Consider the following 21,656-nt stretch of genomic DNA (forward strand, 5'->3'; position numbering starts at 1 on the left):
TCTGGATTTCCGTTGCCCCCTTGGTAGAGGCTGGGGTCCGCCATCGACAGGGCCCCACGGACAAGTCACTGAGGGACCACCCCTGTCTTCTAGGTTTCGCCTCCCCTCCTTGTCGCCCGCCTTTGGCTGCTCTCCTTCACACCCTTGTTGACACTTGTCTGCTGGAGGGAGGCGGTCTGCCATCTTTGCCGGGAGCCCCAGACCCAGCCTGGTCTCGCGAGGCCGCACGGGAGGACAGCAGGCGTTGATCCGGGTCACACCTGCACCCACCCAGCGACATTAGTCACAGCAGCTGTTCATCACACAGCTGAACATCCCAGAGGCTCAGCTCAAGGACAGAACGCACGAGAGCCTCACTTTAAGAGAAGGGGGACTCTGGACTCCCCGGGTGGTCCAGTGCTTAAGATGCCACGCTTCCTCTGCAGGAGGCACAGGTTCGGTCCCTGGTCGGGGTACTGGGATCCCACATGCCGCGTGGAGCGGCCCAAAAACACAGGGAGAGAAGATGGACTTCAGGCTGCAAGCTAGCCCTGGAGCGGCCCAAAAACACAGGGAGAGAAGATGGACTTCAGGCTGCAAGCTAGCCCTGTCCAGTCAAGCTTTCGATGGTGATAGGAATGTGCTATATTCTGCACAGCCCAACGTGGCAGCCGCCAGCCACATGTGGCCAGTGTGACTGAGAAACTTAAATTTTAAATTTTATTTCATTTTAATGAACAACCCGGTCCTACCATGTAGCACAGGGAACTGTATAGTCTGTATTCTATAATAAACCATAGCGGAAAAGAAGATTTTTAAAAAGGATGCATCTGTATGTATAACTGAATCACTTGGCTGTACACAAGAAATTAGCGCGTTATAAATCAACTGTGCATCAATTAAAAACGTGATGTCATTTCAATGACAAGTTAAAATTTCCATAGCTTCGGGAGGCTAGTGGCTGCTATGTTACTGCAGGTCTAAGCAAATTCAAGAAATCGGTCTGGAATTGACAGGAAAATAGAAAACAGGGTAGCTGTAAAGAAGAGTTACAAAAAGATTTACTGGAAGAAAATAAAGTCACCTAGGGCATGTGAAAGAGGATTTTATTTATTCCCTTCCCCCCAAGACGGTACGTACACCTGAAGAGCCCCTTTTGGAGTCCCGTTGCCCTGCAGAGTTGCTCATGGCATTTCAAACTGAGAGTTATATTAGGCAGCAATTATAAAGGAACACAGACGGGTTTTTTTAAGTTATGAATTCCCCTAAGGTATTCGAGATAGGACATGATTTATAAAAATTAGATTTGCCTGTGACTTCTGGGAGAGCGCATCTCTGATTCGAAGCGAAGTTATCCGTCGCTGGTCCTGTCTCAGTCCAGCCTTGCCCGGAAGCCACGCATCTCCTGGGTGTGGTGGGTGCCTGGCCAAGGTTCCCTGCCGGCAGTGGTCTGAGGACCTGGGCAGGGCCGTCATCCCCCCTCCTCCGGGAAATAGTGAGAGCACTGAGGTTCCAGCCAGACTGCCTGAGGTGGGATTCCAGCTTCAGCGTGGTGCTGTGGGCTCCAGAGCATCTGTGTGCCTCAACTTGCACATCTGTAAAATGGGGACAATAAGTCAGCCCACCTCCTCAGGATGTTTAGGATGGAGGCATGAGCGTGGGTTAAAGTGTATAGCACGGGGACACATCAGCCCTTGGCACGTGGTAAAATGTTCAGTACGTCTTGGTGATAGTTCTCTTTCTTACTTAGCCCCTCCTCCACGCCCAGGTTCTGTCTCCCTCTCCCTGCCCTTTCTGACTGTCCTCAGACCCCATGACTCACCCCTTGCCTCCCCAGCCTTCATGCATCACTCTGGACAGACACTGGGACAACCTCCAGCCTCTCCTGTCCTACCTGCCTGCCTCCCGCCCCTCAGGTTCTTCTTTCTCCTTTGAGAAGCAGCTGACCTCATGCCCCATTCAGATTCCGCGTGGCTCTCCTTCGTATTTCCACCTGCCCTAATTCCTACCGGGGAAGTACAGGGAAGAGACGCGCTAATTGGATACGAAAAGTGAACAGAGGAAGTCCGGAACAAGGATCAAATGAGTGAGGCTCTGGCCTCAAGGACAAAATTTAATGGGTGCCCAAGACGTTCAGTCATCGAGATAAATAACGTTTTAATGCAGTATTTTTTAAAAATCCAAATTAATGCGAAAGTCACATGATGAATAAAATATCAGAATGTTCCCAGAAGACCGAATCTGCCCCTGCCCTTGTGTGGTTCACCGCACACCCCCTCCCCCAGCGCCAACGCCGTCAGAGCCTGACTTTATTTAACATCTTGCTGTTTTGTTCATCGTGGAATGTCTTACGTTAATTTGTATTCTTTGAAACATTACATTAAAATATTTATCTTGATGACTCAGATTTTCGCCACCCTTCCTTTAAATTTTGCCCCAGTGCCTCGCTCTCCTCGCCTTGATTCTGGCCCTGGAACAGAGTCCTTGCGAGCAGAGGCGCATTCTAGGGGAAGCCAGCTGTCGGGGGGTGGAGGGGGTGGGGGCAGCAGGGTCTCCACAGTCCCCAGGGAGCCCTCTGGGGCCACTTGCTCCTCCTCCAGCCTTTTGGCCATTGGAGGCTGGGGCAGGGGCCAGCCCTGAGCCACATACGGGAAGAGACTCCCCCGACACGGTGACCACGCACACCCCCCGTGACCCCTGTCCCGTGTACCTCGGGGGTCCATGGTGACAGCCACAGAGTGCATCCTGAAGAAGGACGCCGGCTGCTTCAGAGCAGACGCAGGAAACGGCGTCCTCCTGGCTGCTCTTCTGCGGCCACCTCACCGTGGGGGGCCTCCCAGACCCTGGGCGGACGGCTCCTCTTCCCATCCAAGCGCCTTTCTCGGCCTCTCCTCCTCCCCCTCCCTGATCTGGGAGAGGCCGTCCCGTGGGCTGACCACGCGCAGGGGTGGGTGGGGTGGGTGGACAGAGGCCAGAGGAGGGGGCCCGGCCCTGCCAGCCCTGTCATTGCCTCCTCGCACGCCCACCACAGCTCTCTTTCCAGACCCAAAATAGCTCCCCCAGCCCCACCCTTGGCGCAGCTAGAAATGCCCAAGCTGTGAGTATTGGGGCGGGGTGCTTGCCAGATCCCCCAAAGCCTGGGCAGGGTGAGTAGGAACAGGGCGGGGCGTCTCCCCTCCTCCTGTATCTGAGGGGGAGCGGGGGCCCTGGTGTCCAGCAGGCAGCCTGCCAGGCCTGTTGGCATCATCCCACACTCCCTGCTTCCTGACCCCCAAGGGTGTCCCAGCTCCTTTCTTGCTGGCAGGAGGGAGCTCTGGCCCGTCTCCTGGTAGGGGAACCTGTGCTCCTGAGTCAGACCCAGGAGAAGGGCAGGGAGCCGGCATTTCTGGAGCAGCCGATCTGCACCAGGCAGGGTATGAACATCCGAAATCTCAGCCAGCTTTCCCGTCACCCTGTAGGCGGGGCCCAGATCCCCCATCATCATGTGAGATTTTAAATATTGAGGAAATAGTGCTGTCCTGACATCTCTGGAACATTCCGTGTTCCAGCCGCTGGAAGGTGGACGCCAGGCTCGGCCTCAGCGGCCAGTACACCCAGCCCTGCTCCATCCCCACAGCCCAGATGTCATCCCAGCCAAGCGGAACCTTGTATTCCTGGTTATTAAACATTTTAATGACTCCTGTCTGCAGTTTCTTCTCCTGGTTTAAGGCAGTGGTACTAGAAAGAATGGGCTTCCCAGGTGGCTCAGTGGTAAAGAATCCACCTGCCAACGCCAAGAGACGCGGGTTCCATCCCTGGGTCGGGAAGATCCCCTGGAGAAGGAAATGGCAACCCACTCGGTATTGTTGCCTAGGAAATTCCATGGACAGAGGAGCCTGGCAGGCCACAGTCCATGGGGTCACAGAGAGTCGGACATGACTGAGGAACTAAACAGCAACAGCAAGAAGAGCCTGCATCTCACAGGCGAGGATGCCGAGGCTCTCAGGGCCGAGCTGTTCGATCACGCCTGGGTTTGAACTTGGCTCCCTGTGTGTCTGGAGCCCGAGCACTGTTTCCCAGATTGCATTCGTTCCAGACAAGGCTGGGGCAGGACTTGGGGGCACAGACCCACCTCCCTGCTGCGTGACAGCTTAGAGGACCCCCAACCCTGTGTGCTGACCCAAGGTCAAGACCAGATGCTGTCAAGTGGCCATGGTGACCAGTGACGCCCGCGCTTTGGGGACTAAAGGCTTTGGGCTGTCTCGCCCTCTCTTGAGTCTTGTCTGGGCGAGGTCTCTGTGGTTCCATGACCCTGGAGTGCAGACATTTAGGGCCCTGCGTCTATTAGGACAGGAAGGTAGGAACGGAAAGACGGGGGAGGGGCTCACCTTACCTGCCCATCCTGCTGGGTCTGCCCACCTGGCCGTGGGGAGGCCCTCCGCAGGCTGGAGGGCAGACACCCTGAGGTGTCGTTTATCTAGAACAGGAGAGGGGGGAGGGATACTGTCAGATGTGAGGGTCCTGCCCCCACACGGTCCCAAGTCCCGGCTGGGAGCTGAGCGCCCTCACCCGCGTATGCTTCCCAACCCTTTCTCCTTCTGTGTCAGAGGAAAGTTCTCAACCTCAACAACTCTCAATAAGAATACCCTTTCTAATGTAATGTATATTATGTTATATTATAATATTATTACTATACTTTATTGCATTCCATTTATCCACCCCTTGCTCTGTGCCAGACGCCCTGCCAACTCTTTGACCAGCTTTATACCCCCTCTGTGGTATCTGTATTACTGTCCGCTCTACCTTACTAGTGAGAAACCCCGAGGCTCGGGGAGGTTGAGTACTTTTTCTGAGTTGCACTGTCAGCATGTGAACTCGTGTGGCATGCTGTCCCATCAGGGGCCCTCTGTCTGTGCGTCTGTCTGGTGGGACAGGCCCTCCTCTCCCAGCCACTGTGCCCCCGAGTGCCCGTTGGACTCAGACATAATTTCGGGTCCTGGCCCCTGCGCAGAGGGGGCCCTGGTGAAGGTGGGCGGTTCCAACTGAGCAGAGAACAGAAGTACTATTTAGTTTTCTTTCTTCTGCTAGAGAAGGTGGTCCCTTTCCTTCTCATGTGTGTTCTCCTCTCTCACTTTGTTTCTTGGCTGATTTTTCATCCTTGGAAATGAGACCCCCATCCTGGGATCCAGGCCACTGGCTGGAAGAAGCTGGAAGCAGGCAGGCCTGGGGCTGCAGGGGGCTGGGAGGTGGGCATCCCTCCCATGTGGGGTGACTCACAACCCCAGGATTCAGGGCCGGGAACCCCACAGGGGATGGTCAGGCCCCCAGCCGGCAGCCTTCCCTCGGGGGTCCTGGTGGAAGCCCTGTTAGCTCGACCCCTGATTCAGCATGTGCCTGTGGAAGACCTTGTGGACCTTGGTATCCTCATCTGTCTAATGGGCTAATGCCCAAGCTGTGACGTCACTGGCTGGATAACAAAAGGACACACAGTCCGTGTAAAAGTGCCTGAACGTGTTAAAGTGCCAGGTCCAGTGGTTAAGACTGTGCTTCCACTGCAGGGGGCACAGGTTCGGTTCCTGGTCGGGGAACCAGATCCTGCATGCCACACAGAGTGGCCAAAAAAAATTTTTTTAATGCCACGCAGATATTAGACATAGCTTGATTCTTGTTCCATTCTTTCCTTCCTTTTTTTTTTTCTCCCATCCCTCCCTCCCTTTCTTTCTTCCAAGTGAAGTCAGCTTCAGAACAAAGCATCCCTGGCTGCCTGGGTAGGGTCATTGTCTTTAATGGAGGAATTCTGGGAGACTGCAGAGGAAACCCAGAAGGACCACATACAGAGCCAACCACAGGCGCGTCCTCGGGTTCTCCGGCTCCTCCGGCAGACCTGTGGCCTGACAGTCTGTGTTCTGTGCCAGGTCACAGGCAGATCGTGAGGCCCTCCTCTCCTTTCTCTGACCTGAACCCTCCCCGCTTCATCAGAAGGCAGCAGACGGCAGAGTTCAGATGTGAACCCAGGCGGCCGTGTGTCCCACTGTACTTCTTCTCAGACAGGCTAGGTTGTCCCTCCGGCTGTATTTCTGTTAAAACCAGAACAGGTTTACAAAGGGGACAGAGACGGAACAACCGAAGAACAACTGCATGAGAATTAAGAAACAGTTTTCACAAAATGTGTGCTAAAAAAAAAAGTCCCACATTGATTAAACGTGAGTGCCCCAACCGAAGGTGACTCAGGGTTTGTAAACAAACAGCCACAAATGGCCTCTGTCCAGCCAGCACCCAAGCAAATGCCACCTGTTAATAAGGGCCGTGCCCATATGCTGGGAAAGATTGAAGGCAAAAGGAGAAGAGGGCGGCAGAGGATGAGATGGCTGGATGGCATCACCAACTCAACGGACATGAGTTCAAGCAAAATCCGGGAGACAGTGAAAGACAGAAGAGCCTGGCGTGCTGCAGTCCATGGGGTCGCAAAGAGTCAGATACGACTGAATGACAACAGGCCGTGCCCAGCCACTTCGGGGCTCACATGAGGCTGAGGGAGAAAGCTCTTCTTCTCTGTCCTGGCTGGATGTGGTGAGCTCCGTTTAAGGAAGTCATCTTCCTTTATTTAAAAAAAAAGAAAAATGCTCATAAGATAAAAGCTCACTGGGCTCTCGGAATTATTCATATTTAACAAAAGCTGTTTGCTGTTTTGCTCTATTGATCTGCTTGTTTGGAGTGAGCCTGCTGCTTCCCATTGCTGGCTGTGTCTCCGCCCCCAGTTCGTGGTGTCAGGAGGAAGAAAAGGAATGGTCCCCGAGTGTCTCCCTTCCTGGCAGCGACTTCCAACAAGTGACATGGCTTTTCCCAACTGTCCATCCCCGGCCCAAGCCATCCCCGCCCCCCAGGCAATGCCCTCCAAAGTCCTGGGTGTTTCCCGGGAGCCTCAGAAACCCAGAGCCTGAGGAAACCCCAAAGCTCCCCTTCCAGGGGGGACTGGCACTCTTTGGCCAGCAGGGCGGCCAGCGCCCTGTCCCTCCCATCCTTGCGTCTCCTTCCCCAGACCCCTTTCCCCAGATTCACAGCTTCAAGCCTCCAGCCCTCCCCAGGTGTTTGGAGTCTGCGGCATTTCAATTCCATGTTTGCTTTTTATGAAAGGGAAGCGATCCGTCTGCAGAATATTAAGTGGCTCCGGCAGCTTTGGAGGCAGAGCCGCTAATCCGCCGACATCTGCTGCTTATGTGATCTTGGTGCCTGGCAGCCCCGCTCCGGTCCCCACCCCCCACCTCGGCCCCTCCTCAACCCCCCACTCCATCTGAGCTCCAGGCTTTGAGGTGCAAAAGGGAGAGGATGAGAGATTCAGGCCAGCCCCAGTGCTCGCCCACTGGCAGGGGCGGGGCTTGGACTTGACCTCTGAGTTCCCCCGGTGGCCCAGGGCAGGGAGCTGGCCAAGACAACCATCCATGGGAGGGCTCCTCCTCTCCCGCGCTTGGCTCAGTGGACAGAGGAGGCAACTGGCCGCGCGAGTCCAGGGTCTAATGGCGAGCTCCCAACATGCACCCCCTCCAGGCTGTGGGCTCCATCCACCTGCCGCGCCTTCGCAAGAGCTGTTGTCCCCGCCTGGGACATGCTTCTCCCTGCCCTCGACCAATGCAAGCCTCCCAGCCTTCGAGGCTTGCTCTGGTTGTGGTGTGTGTTGTGCCTTGCTGGCTTCTCTAGTTGCAGCACATGGGCTCAGCTCCCTGGCGGCATGTGGGACCTCAGTTCTCCCGCCAGGGATCGAACCTGTGTACCCTGCACTCGGTGGCAGACTCTTAACCACCAGGGAAGTCCTGTGAACGCCATGATCCTGGACAAAACTTGTTTGACACCTTAGGCCATCAGTTTCTCTGTTAGCCAGGGAAATACTAATACCCAGTTTCCAAGGTAGCCACGGGGACTAAATAGGTAATGTGTGTTTAAGGGCCTTGACACTGACATTGGTTCATCAATGTTTCCCTCTGGAGGCAGTCGAGGGTTCCCACTGCTGGTTCCTTGTGTCCTGTCTCCCCACTCTTGGCCCTGATGGGGTTCAGAATGAACAGACAACCAAGCTTGTTTCCATGCTCAGCATCACCTCCATGCCCAGAATGGGGCACCCCAGAGCTCCCCCGACCCTTCTCTCCCAGCCCCCGCAGCGGCCTCCACACTGACCTGCATCCATCCATCCCTCCCCAGAAGCAGCGTGAGGCTGGGACCGTCTGCCCTGGCCTGGGAGCTGGCGCTATCTCTGAGTGCCAGCCAGAAGATCAGGGTGAGGGCTCTCGAGCTGAGAGCTTGCCCAGGAGAGAGCTTAGAGTGCAGTGTAAACGAAGCCAGAGAGAGACGTGCAAACGAGTTGATTCAAAGATGAAGTCGCAGCGGGCACTCTGAGAAGCAACCTACCTCGTGGCCAGCTGGCCAGCTGCCGTCGTACAGAGCATCCTCTGTAAGCTCTGCGGTCAGCCTGGCCGGGTTCAGATCCTGTCCCCACATCCTCCCGGGGAGATCTGGGACAAGTAGCTTCCTCCCTTTGAGCCTCAGTTTCTCGTATCTAGTGTGGGTGGAACAATAACTCCTGCTTTGTTGTGTGCTGGGAAGTTAATCTGGGTAGGACAGGCTCAGCACCCAGTAAGTGATGGTCATTGCCATCTTCTGATCAGATGCTGGGAGGGCAGAACAGAGGCTTGGGGGCTCCTCGAGGGCAGCCGGCTCTCAATTTCCCAGCAACAGGCTGTCTTTTTAAACTTATTATCTTTGCTCACTTCCCTCCTCGCCTCCAAGTGGCCCCAGGCTCTGGCTGTCTCACAGTTTAGCAGTGTGATTTTTTGGATCCTTCCTGTAAGGAAGGAGCTGAATTTCTAGTTTCTCCTTCCCAGTGGCCACAGGGAGCTCAGTTAATTGCAAGTGGAGGATGTGGCTCGAGAGGTCAGGGTCTGGTGAAGCGAACTTCAGGGCGTTCTGGAAGGTTCTCAGTGGAGGGGAGGGGCGGGGGCGGAGGTTGATGCCCTGGCCAAGCACACTCAACCATCACCTGGACCGCGTGGACGCCCACCTCTCGGGGTGCCCCCTGCCCCCTCCGATTTTCACTCATGACACAGATGTCACGGGTCCCCTCCCAGCTGCCTTCACACGAGGGAATCCTATCTCAAATATGTTGCACAAATGAATAATAAAAACAAAGGAAAATGACCCTCTTTATTGAAGCTCATTTTATGAATAAAACAATTATTCTGGTAATTGAAAAAATGTGTCGTTAAATTAAATGCAGTGGTTCCTATTAAAATTTTAGTGCGTCTTTTGCTGCTGCTGGCTAGAGGCTGGTAATTATAGTCGAGAGTTTCGCTTTCTCTTTATTGTTTTTTAATCTCTCCGTGCCGCGGCTCTCCGACGATATTTTATGTCACAGAGATTTAGGGCTGCGCTCCAGACGGGAGGGCGAAGCCGGCCGAGGGCTGGGGGCGGGCAGCCGGGACCCGCCGTGGCATCCGCCGCCAATGCCGGGCTGACTGTCGCGCTGGCCACCGACCCATCTGGATTGGTCTCTTCCGCTGTCTGTCAGCGTGGTGGCAACCAATCACAGCCCTCTGAGTCCAACGCCTCCCCACCCACCCCCTTCTCCGACCTCCTCCTTCCAGGAAAGGGGTTGAAAAAGAAGGCCTGAGCTGGGTCTGTGGGTGGCCTGGGTCTCAGCTCCCTCTGCAAGCAGCAGGGTGGGGTGGGTGGGGCAGACCTAAGGTTGTTTCTGCCTTTGTGGGGGCAGTTGAGGAAGGTTCTAGAAACCCTGTGTACAAGCGCCGTGAAGGCAGGGACCACCTCGCCTCTCTTGCTCACTGTTGAGTCCGTGGCTCCCCGCAGAACCAGTGATGCCTCCGAGGCTTTCGGTTCTTGCCGAGGAAGGAAGGGCGGGAGGGAGAAAGAAAAGGCTTGGGCCAGGCTAGGTTGAGCAGAGAGGGACAAGACAGGAGAGCGGCGAGAGGCCTGAAAAAAAGCTCTGAGTTTCTTTCCAGGCCTCCCTCCATCCCCTCCAGAGGCGGTGGGAGGAGGGAAGACCAAAGAAGGCTCCCTCTCCGCTCCTGCCAGGAGCGGCGGGGCTGTGGCTCAGACGGTTGGTAACTGCCCTTAGTGTGTGATATGTGTCCGTGACTCGGACTGGCGGGGCTGTGGCTCAGACGTTGGTAACTGCCCTTAGTGTGTGATGCGTCTCCGCGGCACGGACTGCATGTCTGCTCTTTGTCTGAGGGGTTAAACTCCTGATGGGCACGGTGTCTGGCCCTGCACCTCCCACTGGGGGCTGATGGGTCAGACTGGGCGTGGGAGCTCCCTGGCATTTACCAGCAAGGCACAGGGAGCTGGTAGGGGCCAAATGCCGCTCTCCAGCCCTGTGGGCTGAGCCCTTGGTGCGGGGTGGGAAGGAGGGCAGGCCGAGGGGCTCCGGGCCCCCCACCCGCCTGCTCTGTGGCTTCAGCCTACCTTCCGGACCCCCTGCCATTCCCGGGCTGTTCCCGCTCAGATCCTTTCCTCCGCCTGCCACTGCTCTGTCCTGGATCGCACGTGGCTGTCTTCCTGGTTTCTCAGGCTCCGAGACAGCTGGACTCCGGCTGAGCGTGGCTGATGGGGAAGAGAGGGAAGCTGGGGTGTGCCAGCTTCTGAGTCTCCCCTGGCACCCCTTGCAGCCTCTGTGCCTTGTTCGGGACTCCAGGTCCTGGCAGACAGGTGGCCCTGTCCTAGCTGCCCCCGGCGACCCGCCCAGGGTTCTGATAACCCTGCTTCCTCCGGGACCCTTCCCTCCTAGGACTGGTGGGGATTTCTGTCTTGCTCACCTCTGCGTCATTCCTTTTCCCCGTTTGCCTTCTCCGCTCCCCTGGAACCAGTTTCCTATATCAGATTCCTGTGTGTTAATACATCGAGTCATTTCTGTTTCCTGGTTGGACTCCAGCTAAACACCTGCCCTGTGAACATCACTGGGAGAGAAATGGGGCAGAGGGGCTGCCATGGCCGAGGTAAGAGTGGGAGAGGCTCCCCGCAGCCCCTCCCAGCCCTCCCACTGCCCAGGGGAGGCTGCCGTGTCCACGCAGGTGGCTGCTCCTGTCCAGCCCTCTCTACTGATCGTTTTATGCTGATCCGTTCACATGGGACAGCGTCTCATTTCACAGTAATTGAGCTATTTTCCCAGTTGGGCACAGGGTTAGGAGGTTAGGGCCCTTTCCTGGGATGGTAGTATCCTGAAGAATAAATTACAGAGCCATTCACCCTCTGTTCATGGAGCAGAGCGGCTGGGAGGCCAGGGGGAGTCATGGCCCCTGCCCCTTCTGCCCGCCTCTTCCCCTTGCCCCCTGCCGCACCAAGTCCAGCTCGAGTCCTCTTAGTCAGAGCTCCATCTGGCATGTTTCTGAGCAGTTCACCTTGGTCTGGAAATAACCAGGGCACTAGACCAGAAAAGAACACAGGGGGAGCCACAGAGGGAGGCAGGGAGCAGGCAAGGAGACAGGCGGGTGATGCAGCTGGACGCCGGGTGACCTGGAGCCTGGAAGACACGGGGCATGGTGCACAGCAGAGCAGTGGGGTTGAGCACCTACTATGTGCCAGGTACGCTCACCTTTGTCACCTTCGTCATCTCATTGAATTCTCAGTTCTGTGAAGCAGGAATCATTGTTCTTATTTTATAGATAGAGGAATCTGAGGTTCAGAGATATTTAGTGGCTGGTCCAAGGTCACACAGACAGGACCACTTCCTGTCCACTCTCGTCCTTCCTGGGTGCCTCAGATGGTGAAGAATCTGCCCACAATGCGGGAGACCCGGGTTCAATCCCTGGGTCGGGAAGATCCCCTGGAGAAGGGAATGGCAACCGACTCCAGTGTTCTTGCCTGGAGAATCCTATGGGCAGAGAAACCCAGCAGACTACAGCCCATGGGATCACAGAGTCAGACGAAGCTGAGCGACTAACACTTGTCCTGCCTTGCTTCGCTAATTCTCTTCCTTATCACCTCCTACAAGACTTACTAAGTCCCTAAGCTGAACCCTGAGACGCTGGCAGCGTGTAATCTAAAGCAGACAGCCCACCAAGAGAGGGGCACAGGTGCACACATGGACGTGCCATTCATTTCTCTATATTCATTCGTTCGTTCATAAGTCCATTCATTCGTACATTCACCAGATATCCACTCTTTGCCCAGCACTGTCCAGGCTTCAGGGCTAGAGCTGTGAATTCGTCAGATTTTTTTTTTTTTCATCCTCACTGAGCTTACAGTCGAGCAGGGAAAATTCCCTCTAGGAAGTACTGATGCTAAAGCGTGGTGAGTGTCACGAGGAATGATGCTCAGAGCGGACCATTTCCAGCAGTCTGCTGGTTGTTTCCTTGTGAAGGCTGGGGTCCTCAGAGCTCAACCCTCAGACTCCCCTCTGCCCTTCCCTCTCCACCCTGCCCCGCCCTGGGTGGCTCGGCATTTGCTGTCACTACACCGGTCATCTCTAAACCCAGGTCTACCCCCGGTCACTCTCCTGAGCACAGAGCGTCTTCTGACATCCTGCTGATAACTTCCTCTGCTGGAATGTACGTGAGCGTGGGGGGGAGCAGTGCTGTGCTGGGGAGTGATGACAACCGGCTCTGGGCTTGTAGCGTCTGCCAGTTTCCATGGTGTAAGTGCTCCCACCAGGACTGATTTCCAAGCCACACTGACTCATTTGAAAAGACCCTGATGCTGGGAAAGATTGAAGGCGGGAGGAGAAGGGGACAACAGAGGATGAGATGGTTGGATGGCATCACCGACTCGATGGACATGAGTTTGAGTAAACTCCGGGAGTTGGTGATGGACAGGGAGGCCTGGCGTCTGCAGTCCATGGGATTGCCAAGAGTTGGACACGACTGAGTGACTGAACTCAACTGAAATGAACCTGAAATGACTGAACAGAGAACTGGGGAGAGATATGCACATGTGCTTTCATGAGGCGGCGCAAGGTGGCTCTAGCCACACCCCCAAGGCCATGGGAACCTGCCATCTCCCCATCAAGCCGGCACTTTTTCCAGGGTTCCCAGCCTCAGTCTAGGGCACCAACAGCCACTATCCATGCCAGAAGCCTCCAACCACTGCCAGCCAGTCAAATGCGGTCAAATGGGACCTGCCATGTTCCCTCCCTCTTGCTGCTGGGTCGTGCACACGTGTCCCCTCCCTCTAGAGCATGCTCCCATCTCTGCTTGGCTGACTCCATCTGCCCTTCAAGTCTTGACTTAGACACCCCCTCCTCCAAGAAGCCTTCCCTGATGCTTCCAGCCTGGATTGCCCCACTTCTGGCCCCCCACAGCACTTCATGCTGTCTTATCCAAGACCTTGGCCTGCAAACAGTCCGAGGGCAGGGGTTGAACCCTTGTTGACCATGCCCCAGACTTGCCAGGCTTTCAGACAATGGTTTCTGGGTAAATGAATGAAGGATCAAATTACTTAATAAAAATTAATCAAGTACAAGCAAAAAGGTAAAAGATTACCTCCAGAACCCTGAGTGATGAAGTAGTGGGAAGCTTTCTTCAATAGTGAGCAATCCCAGCTGGCTGGCCATATGTTCCACAGCAATCCAGGAAGGCTGCCTGGAAGAGAAAGCCACCTCCTCTCTTCTCACCCCTCTCTCCTCTGCCCCCTGCCCGCTCCCCACTCTCTCTCCTCTGGTCAGACTAAGAGCTTCCTCACAAGCAAAGACTTGCTGGGTTTTTTTCCTTTGGCAGAGAAAGCAATTTTTTTTTCTTTTTTTTATCAGCCAGCAACGGGGCCCGGGCAGGGACTGCTGGCGCCCAGTGTCTCTGCAAGCAGTGAGAAGGCCGATGGCGTCATGGTGACAGGAGTCCTTGATGTGTCTCTTTAGAAGGCAGCTGGGGTCATCACTGACACTCAGCGCTGAGAAGGAGAAGGCTGTCAGCGGGAGCTGCAGGCACGGCTGACACTTCTCGGGGGTCTGAGCCGGTGGCTGGGGCCAGGGGCCACCCCAGCCCTGGGGCAGCAGCAGGAATGAGTGTACCTGAGTCACACGGTTGCTGAGAGGCAGACCTGACTTCCCCCCACGCTGGCTGCCCTGGGCGGGGCAGTGCCCACGCCGCGTCTTCAGGAGAAGCCGGCCCTCTCTGGAGCAGGTCCTGCTGCTCAGTGGGCATGAAGAGTTGCGGAGGGAGGCAGGAAGGGAGGTCGCTCGGCAGAGAACTCAGCACAGCTGGATTCTGTGCCACATGGACTGTGAACATCAGTTTCAGCTTCTGCAAAACAGGATCGGGACTGTCTGCCCGCCCCAGGAGGAGGCATTGCCCTGTGCCCTGGGAGCTGTCGGGAGGGACTGGAAGAGGAACAAGGAAGCCAGGTTTGTGGCTGCCCTGGCTGGACATTCTGCTGGGCAGGGGGATGATGGGATGGGGGTCGTCAGCAGGGTCGTCTCCCTCCTGGTAGAGGTATGCCTGGAATCTGCCAAGCTATGGGGGAACAGAAAGGCCCCGTGCTGGAATTCCACCCCTGTCACCCCCTAACTCTGAGACGTTGGGCATATGACTTAACCACTCTCAACCTCAGTTTGCTCAGTCTGTAAAATGGGCCAATAAAACTCAGCGGATCTAAGTGAGACGAAAAATGTGATCAGCAGACAGCACCTTCCCCAGTATCCTGAACTCTCGAAACATGTTTCTTTTTCCCTGTCTGCCTTCTGAGCAGGAGCCTGATGGAGGCCAGTGGGAGCCTTTAGGGACGTCTTCATGGGTGGGACAGCCTCTCTGGGGTGGGACCGGCGGACCCTGCCAGGAGGGAAGGGGGTGCAGTGACTGGCTCCACCCGCCTGCTGCAGACCTGCCCTCAGTTCCTAAGATGGACAGAAGGACCAGCACAGCTGATGCTCCGGGAAACACACACAGGGGACCAGGCTGTGACTACCTGGAGCCTGGGTCCAGCTTCCTCGCTCCCGGGGGGACGGCAGAGGGAAGCCACTCGAGGTGCCGGATCTCATCCACCTCTGCTGCTGCTGGGCTCTGTGACCAGACACACGCCCGCACCTCTCAGAGCAGCCCTGTTCTCTGGGCTCACACCAGAGTGGCTGGGTGTTTGGAAACCATCCACAGACTCTGAGATGTAAGCTCCCCTCCAGATCACAAGTCCTGCAAGGTCAGAACTGAAAGGGCTTTAAGGGCACTTGGCCTGGCCCCTTCATGGACCCACAGGGACCCTGAGGCCCGTCTCCCTGCCGACCCAGTCCTGCCCTCCTCTTGTTACCCAGGGCTGGAGGAGGAGCTGTCTGAGCCGCGATCTCTCCCAGCCCAAGGACATCCCCCTCGTCCTCCGCTTCAGGGCGCCAGCCTGCCAGCAGCTCCCCGCATCTCGAGGCGAGTCTCCTACCCTGGAAAGAGCAGCTGGCCCAGGTGTCATCTCAGAGCGAAAGTGCCCATTAAACCACCATTGGCTGCCAGGCCCGTCGAGTCCCGGGAGCGATGTTCACAGACATGTCAGCCTAATGAATTAATTGAATTAATTGATCCTTCCCTCCTCTGCCTGCCAGCCGAGGTTGAATTCGGGCGCCTCAGCCTGTCCCCGCCCCGGGCTGGGGAGGGAGTGGTTGGCGGGGGCGTCACGGCTAATCGCTGTCTCCTCCCTCACCCCCCTCCCTGGGATCTTCCCCAGCCTCACCCAAAATGCCTTTGGGGCATATATATATATATATACATGTATATATATATATGTATATATATATTAAAGTTTGAAAGATAAAATTAAGACTTTACATCTTTAGAGTAATCTTAGGTTCACTGTCACATTGTGCAGAAAGTACGGAGATTTCCCAGAGACCCCCCCGCCTCCCCACCTGCACAGCACTGCACCAGCCCCACCATCCATGTTCCCCACCAGCTCGGTCCATTTGTTTCGATCCATGGCCCAATGTCCACATGGCATTACCATCCAGAGTGCAGAGTCCACACGGCGGTGCACTCCTGGTGTTGTACAATCTGTGGGTTTGGACAGATGTACAGTGACATGCATCCACAGTCACAGCATCGCACACAGTCGTTTCTCTGCCCCTAGAATCCGCTGTGCTCTGCTCGTCATCCCCCCCCCACCCCCTCCCCACTGGCAGACACTGATCTTTTTACTGCCTACATTGTTCTGCCTTTTCCAGAATGTCATGCAGTTGGAATCATACAGTATGTCGTTTTTTCAAATTGGCTTCTTTTATTAAGTCAATGCATAGTAATTCACTCTGCATTTAAGGTTCCTCCATGTCTTTTCGTGGCTTGGTAGCTCATTTCTCTCTAGTGTTGAATGATATTCCGTTGTCTGGAAGGACCACAGTTTATGTATCCATTTGCTGCAGATCCCATGGACAGAGGAGCCTGGTGGGCTACAGCCCATGGGGGTCACAAAGAGTTGGACACAACTGAGTGACTGAGCATGTATGTACACACTGAGGGAATCTTAATTGCTTCCGAGTTTTGGCAATTTTTCATAAAGCTTCTATAAATATTCCCTGCAGGTTTTTATGTAATCTCAAGTTTTTCAGCTCCTTTGAGTAAAATACCACGATTGCTGGATCACATGGTAAGAGAGTATGTTTAGTTTTGTGGGTAACTGCTCAACTGTCTTCCAAAGTGGCTGCACCATTTTGCAGCACCATTTTTGCCGTGCTGTTTGCACAAATGAGAGTTCCTGTTGCTTCACACCCTTGCCAGCGTTTGATATTGTCAGTGTTTTAGATGTTGGCCTTCCCCGTAGGCGTGAGGGGGTAGCTTGTTATTTTAATTTGCATTTCTCTGATGACACAGGATGTAGTGCATCCTTTCATATGCTTATTTGCCATCTGTCTTTCTTCTTTGGTAAGGCCTGTTGAGTCTTTGTCCCATTTTTTAATTGTGCTGTTTGTTTTCTCATTTGTATCATTTTGAATAAGCATCCTTTATCAGATGTGTTTTTGCAAACCCTTTCCCCAGCCTGCGGTTTGTCTGTCCCTTCCTTGACAGTCATCTTCTGAGGTATGGTCTGAGTGTATGGCGGGGCTTGGCCTCATCTAGGTTCTGGGGTCCGTAAGCCTTCCCCCATCACAGCCTGCCTCTTCCAGAGCCACGGTCTCCAAACCACGGTCTCCTAGCTTGTCTGACCAGCCCAATCCTGAGAGGCAGAGAAGCGTGACTCCCCCGGGCCTGCTCGGAGCCCCTTTCCCAGCCCCAAGGCTTTTCCTGCACCTTTTCTTTTCACCACATGGGATCCCTTCGGCCCTTCTGGCTGTGGTTTTAGGAAGGCCCCAGCTCTGGGGGGATGGGGGCAGCCTGGGGGCCGTGGGTCCGGGCTCCGATCCCCGGGGGCCGTGGGTCCGGGCTCCGTCCCCGGGGGCCGTGGGTCCGGGCTCCGTCCCCGGGGGCCGTGGGTCCGGGCTCCGACCCCGGGGGCCGTGGGTCCGGGCTCCGTCCCCGGGGGCCGTGGGTCCGGGCTCTGTCCCCGGGGGCCGTGGGTCCGGGCTCTGTCCCCGGGGGCCGTGGGTCCGGGCTCTGTCCCTGGGGGCTGTGGGTCTGGTCTCTGACCGTGGGGGCCGCAGGCTGGGGCTCAAACCATGTGGGCCTGACTTGGGCTTTGACCGTGGCTGTGCCCCTGCTGTCCTCAGTGGTCTCATAGGAGTCGTTTCCCCTTTGAGAGTCTCTGTTTCCTACCTGGGAAGTGAAGGGGTTGGGTGTGATGGTATCTGAGGTGGTTCTTAGCATGATTCTTGGTGTGATATGGCAGGATCCTGGGACTGCGAGGCTTTTGTGGCCACTCATCCTCCCATCTGTCCATCCACCCATCCTCCCACCTATGCATTCATTTATCCATCCATCTCTCCATTCATCCATAAACTCATTCCGTTCATCTGACCATTCACCTTTTCATCTATCCATTTGTCTACTCACACACCTGTCCATCCATACATCCATCCATCCACCCACCCATCCACCCATCCATCCACCCACCCATCCACCCACCCATCCACCCATCCACCCATCCACCCATCCACCCACCCACCCATCCATCCACCCATCCATCCATCCACCCACCCATCCACCCATCCACCCATCCACCCACCCATCCATCCATCCATCCATCCATCCATCCATCCACCCACCCATCCATCCATCCACCCATCCACCCATCCACCCATCCACCCACCCATCCACCCATCCACCCATCCATCCATCCATCCATCCATCCATCCATCCATCCATCCACCCATCCATCCATCCATCCACCCACCCATCCATCCACCCATCCATCCACCCATCCACCCATCCACCCACCCATCCATCCACCCATCCATCCATCCACCCATCCATCCATCCATCCATCCATCCACCCACCCATCCACCCACCCATCCACCCATCCACCCATCCATCCATCCATCCATCAACCCATCCACCCATCCATCCATCCATCCTTCCAATAGATGAAGCCCCTGCTACATGCCAGATCCTGCTGCAGACTCTGCTGATGGCTCAGTGATCTGTGAAGAGGGGAAGACACAGGACAGGGCCCGGCCCACCCCCCAGGGAGTGCCAAACAAGGCTTCCCAAAGCGGGTCCCCCAAGCTGCCGCCTGCAGGCTGAGGGTGCCAGGCCAGCTCCAAGTTCACCCACGGCAAAGGTAACCATCCTCACGGAATAACCTTCAGCGTTTCCTCATCTCCTGGTACCCTGACCTCCGGCCCCGTAAAAACCACTTCCTGTTGCCCAAGCACACCACACTGCTTCCTGTCCTTTTGCTGGCCTTTCTCTTCTTTAATATCACACTGGGTAACTTCCTCCATGGGGCGCTCCTTGCGTCCCCCAGACACTCTCCCCACCTGCAGTTTGAGGTGATCGTGTGTGATCAGAGCCCTTGCCTCCACGCCCAACCTTCGCCATGGCGGGTATCAGCCACAGGATTTCAGGGGTGGCCTCACCCAGCAGGTGCCTGGTTCATGCTGGCTGAGGGTACCACCCAGGGCATAGAGGCTGCCTGGCCTCCCCTCCTCCGGGGGCTTCTGGGGGACACACCTGGCCCTTGTCCCCACCCCCCCCACCCTCCTATCCCCGCTGGAGCTGACTGAGCCAGACTCTGAGGGGCAGGAGGCTGGTGGACCCCGCCCCAGCCCCTGCCCTGTGCTCCGACCCGCGTCAGCAGCTCTGCGAGAAGATGGGCCTCCCCAGCCTGCTTCATCTTCTGTAATGACAGCTCCTGCATCCTGTCGGGGGAAGGTTTGGGGAACCTGATATTTACCTCTGCAGAGTGATTCTCTGCTCAGTGGGAGAAGGGAACGTGCCTGGCGCGCTTGAATAGATTCTAGGTCTCCTCTGTTGGGGGCTGGGGCAGGGGGACATCTGTCCTCAGAGTTGAATCCTTTCTCAGGCAAGGTGGGGGTCTCTGATCCCTGGAGGACCACGCACCGCACCTGAGCAGGAAGGTGAGCGTTGCTCACGCCAGTCCCTGTCCATCCCCCTCCTGCCATCTGGCTCCACCTCCATCTCCTCCCTCCTCAGCCCTTCTGGACACCCAGGCAGGAGGGTGGGGAAGAACTGGGGCTGCCCCTTCCTGGGTGTCCCAGGGCCCATTGCATCTGCAGGCCGTGCACCCTGGGGCATGCTCAGGGGTGTGTTTCCCAGTGAGGGTCACGACTTCTCAGCATCTGCGGGACTCAGGTCACCTCTGGGCACCTTTTGGGGCCAAAGGCAATTTCTCATGAAGCTAATGAACTTAAGCCTCGGGACCCCTCTGAGACGACACCTAATTTCATATCTGATGGCTTGTGTTCTCTGTTTTAGGTTTTATTTTTCTATTTTTGACTGTGCTGGGTCTTCGTAGCTTCTTGGCTTTTCTCTAGCTGCGGCGGGCAGGGGCTCCTCTCCGGTTGCAGGGCGTGCGCCTCTCATTGCAGTGTCTTCTCGTTTCAGAGCACATCCTCTGGGGCACGCAGGCTTCAGTGGTGGCGGGCCTGGTTGCTCCGAGGCATGTGGAATCTTCCCAGATCAGGGGTGGAACCCGTGTCTCCTGCATCAGTAGGTGGACGCTTAACCACTGGGCCACCAGGGAAGTGCGATAGTTTGTATTCTTAAAACCACCAAGCTGCCTGAGCTTCAGGCCCCTTGTGGGCGGAGGGTGGTGGCCAAGTGCCCGGCCCAGCACCGCCAGAGGAGCCCAGGGCCCCCTGCTGCAGCCCCTCCACTGGGGCTCAGTCTCCCCTTGCTGCCTTGTCAGCCCACCTTGCCCCGACCTGTTCCTGGGGAGATGGAGGCCCTTCCCGGCCCGCGTGACCCCGGCTGAGAGATCCCTCCTGCCCTAGCGACCTGTTTCACCAGCAGCTGTTCTGACAGGGCTGCTCCCAGGGCACCCGGGCAGGAGCACCCCCAGCCTGTCTTGTCCCTCCCTTTTCCCCTCCCACAGAGGGGGGTGGGTGCCAACGCCAGCCTTGTTCCCCCAGCTGAGCCCCATCGCTGGAACTGCCAGGGCTGGGCAGGCTGGAGGATGGGCCTGCCAGATACAGAGAGGCCGCCGGGGTCTGGGAACCTGCTCCCTTCCTCTGCCAGGATGCAGATGGTGGGTCCTGGGCACTTCGGAGGCCCTGGGAGCTGAGACTGCAGAAATACAACCTCCGGTCGACAGCCCTTGGCAGTTTACAACAGGGGCTCCCCAGACTCAGAGGGACCCCATCCAACAGGTGCAGTGATCCCTGTTTATCAGCAGAAGCAACCGAGGCTCAGAGAGGGTTAGGGGCTTGTCCTCGGGACACACGGTCAAGAATAGGCCAGGGCTGGCACCCAGGCCTCAGATCTCAGACGCCACACGATCTTCACCAAACAGCCCCAGGGACGAGGCTCTCACGCTGCCGTCTGAATCCATCCCGGGCTCTCTGGGGGTGGACTCCCACTCCCACTCCGCGGGTGACAGGCTGCTTTGAATTCCACTCCTTCCTGCCGTTCAGTCAGGTCCACCCCGAGCCCTCTTCCTCTCTGCTGCTGTGCATCCCAGGCAAACTCATTTTCAAATCAAACCAAACAAAAGCTGGCTAAATCGGGAAGGTAAACACGCCAGGAGGAATGCAGAGGCATCAGAGAGAAGCCAGCAGCGGGGGGTGAGCTCCGACCTTGGAGCCGGCTCTGGACCTCTCCAGGGGCAGGCACCCCGGCCTCTCGGCTGGCTGCAGACTCCCCACCTGTGAAGTGGGGATACACGGGGTGAGGCTGCTGAAAGATGATGTGGGTGAAGCGTTCAAGAGGGAGCCGCGCCTGCTAAGCTTGCTCGCCCTGGTCCTTCCGGTGGGTCGTCCACGCCTCCGCATCTGCTCGGCCAGCGTGGAGAGCTGAGCCTGGCACTGGTCCCTGCTTCAGGAGGCCGTGGAGCCCTCAGCCGTCGGCCCTCTGCACCCGCAGCAGCCCACCCCCTCCACACCCCCGGGACTCCCTCCTTCACGGGTACCCCGGCCCCCTGGAGCGCAGCGGCCAATCCGCAGCCGTGAGGGCGCCCCTCCCACACTGGCGGGGGGCACGGGGAGGGGGCATCCCACAGCAGCTGGCAGAGGCCAGTGCACTGGGCTCCTAGCGCCTGGCAACTTGCTCGGCCACAACTACACGCAAAGCCTTGTATCGGGGCTGTGGGTGCAGCACCTGGGGCATAAGCTGAAGCCACAGCTTGGCACCTCCTTCTCTGGCTGGGGTCGGGGCTCTGGGGCGTGGCTCTTGCCCCTGCTCTA

At 56.6% G+C, this 21,656-nt stretch overlaps 1 protein-coding gene and 1 long non-coding RNA gene across 3 annotated transcripts in view; one reads left to right on the forward strand and one right to left on the reverse strand.

Moving 5' to 3' along the window:
• Positions 1-21,656, forward strand: part of SDK2 (sidekick cell adhesion molecule 2) — a 260,100-nt gene that overhangs the window by 63,273 nt on the left and 175,171 nt on the right. The gene's annotated exons all lie outside the window — the stretch shown is intronic.
• Positions 1,069-2,905, reverse strand: LOC139038979 (uncharacterized). The gene is made up of 2 exons (XR_011492073.1): positions 2,690-2,905; positions 1,069-1,574 (listed from the first exon to the last, which is right to left on the reverse strand). It is a non-coding gene; the product is annotated as an uncharacterized lncRNA (long non-coding RNA).

Source organism: Odocoileus virginianus, chromosome 17 (assembly GCF_023699985.2).
Source record: "Odocoileus virginianus isolate 20LAN1187 ecotype Illinois chromosome 17, Ovbor_1.2, whole genome shotgun sequence".
NCBI lineage: Eukaryota > Metazoa > Chordata > Mammalia > Artiodactyla > Cervidae > Odocoileus > Odocoileus virginianus.